Here is a 2,085-nt window from a genome sequence, read left to right on the forward strand (position 1 = left end):
AACACTGAAGAGCAACCAACAGCGTCATGGGTAGTATTATCACAATAAAGATTGAGTGTGTGTTACCCAAATTTAAATGTTAAAGTCCAAACCACAAGGACTATAGACTTGAAAAAATAATTAAATAAGAATGAGGTATTAAATTAGAATAATATGTATCTTAGTAAAGAGAGATGTCCAGGGCAAGGTCAAATACTGAGGAAGACAACACGAAAGAAGAGTCACTAGCAAGCTTAACAGAGAAAACTATGCATACAGAGAAAGCTTTGCAGGTTCTTTCAGGCTTGAAATGTATTCTGGACACCTATGAGAAAATAAGTTTCTGGAATTTAAGCCACAGAGTGTGGCATGTTATGAAGCCAGTGCTAGCAAACTAGTGAAGTATTTCACAAGAAAAAAATAGTAGACCATGTGAAGACAAGTGAGAGGAGAACATATAAAAGAATGTTAGTGGTGTGATATCAAACATAAGATGTATAACTCAAACTGAAAGAAATCAATACATATAGCAAGAATATATACAAAACTCTGATACATAAGTAAACCGCTTTTAAATTGTTTTAGTCATACATTTGATTATTTAAATTTCCTATAAGTGTTTTCTGGTTTATTTTTTAATGATCAGGTTCAGAATTTTAAGATTTATACATTAAATTTCTTACATTTAATCACAGCTGCCTTGATTTGAAAATAAGTTGTTCCCTTGTAGCACTCCCATTTATTCTGAAAATAAACTCATGGTTGATGAACTACTCTTGAAAATTTCTCCTCTTAAAATGTTTTATGGCTGTCCTAAACCAAGGATAAAACACAGCATAAATCAATGGATTTGGGGCTGAGTTGTAATATATAATCCATCCACAAATTTCATAAATAAAGGCAGGAGTGATAAATCCCACATAAGCATCAATGAATGTGTTGATTGTATATGGTAGCCATGACACCATAAATGCTACCACTGCGACCCCCAGAGTTTTGGTTGCTTTTCTCTATCTCTTGGCCACTCTGGCTTTGTAACTCTCTGAGGATGACTCTGCTTTGCTGCTATCCACTGTACTTTCAATTTTTATAGCTTGTTGTCTAGCTACCAAAAAGATCTTAATATAAACAATGATCATGACAAATGTGGGTATGGAGAAGAGCAGAACGTCTACTAAAACCCAGTCTTGACTGACAACTACTTGGCAGCCACCTACGCAATTGAGGGCTGCTACTAAGTTTTCCATGCCATTATCACTGAAGCCCGTGTAGAACGCGGCGCCGCTGTACAACAGGGGCAGCATCCAGGAGACACCAATGCAGACTCCAGACACAGACACTGTGAACTTGGTGGGGTAGATCAGAGGGTCTGTGATGGCCACGTACCCGTCGATGGAGATGAAGCACAGGTGGAAGAGAGATGCGTAGCAGAATGCCACGTCACAGCAACGGTGAATGGTGCAAAACTGAGCTCCAAAGTACCAGCAGCATTCCACAGACCTGATCATGGCATCAAGGTCAGTTCCACCAAGAAGTCCTCAGCATAGGCCAGAGAGGCGAGGAGGAAATTGGTGAGAGAATGCAGGATGGAAGTCACCACCAGGAGATTCCCATACACAGCCAGCACAGCCCCAAAGCCAAACACTGTGTAGATGATCGTCCTGAGTCCAGGTGAGTAAGGAGTCTTGATACAGGATCCATTCACATCCTCATAGCAGAACTCCAGCCCTGGCTGGGAACCACTGCTGCTCATACTTCTTTCTGCTGGAGGAGGCTTGCTTGTTTCTGCCCTTGCTTTTGGTAGACAAAAATATCTTTGAGTTCTAACAATCAAGAAGAAAAATCATAGTACCTACCTAATGACCTATTTTTAGACATTGCTGAAATTATACCCTTTGAACATTGTAATTAATAAGTCATGGAAAACCACAGAAAATCACAGTCTGTATCCTTAATCGCCTAGTCTGTTTAGTAAGGAAAATCTACCATGACATTTCATCTCTCTGAGAATCTAAAACCTGGGTAATTCTAGTGACTGTGTTTCACTACCTTGTTTTCTTCTGCACATGTGTTCTTTGCAAAGGATAATCCCCAAGAAATAAGCAT

At 39.4% G+C, this 2,085-nt stretch overlaps 1 pseudogene; it reads right to left on the reverse strand.

Moving 5' to 3' along the window:
* Nucleotides 1-718: 718 nt before the first annotated feature.
* On the reverse strand, nt 719-1,732 carry LOC150059658 (trace amine-associated receptor 8a-like; annotated as a pseudogene).
* Between the last annotated feature and the right edge of the window lie 353 nt (nt 1,733-2,085).

The sequence above is a fragment of the Megascapheus bottae genome, chromosome 8, assembly GCF_031878675.1.
Source record: "Megascapheus bottae isolate mThoBot1 chromosome 8, mThoBot2.hap1, whole genome shotgun sequence".
Lineage (NCBI taxonomy): Eukaryota > Metazoa > Chordata > Mammalia > Rodentia > Geomyidae > Megascapheus > Megascapheus bottae.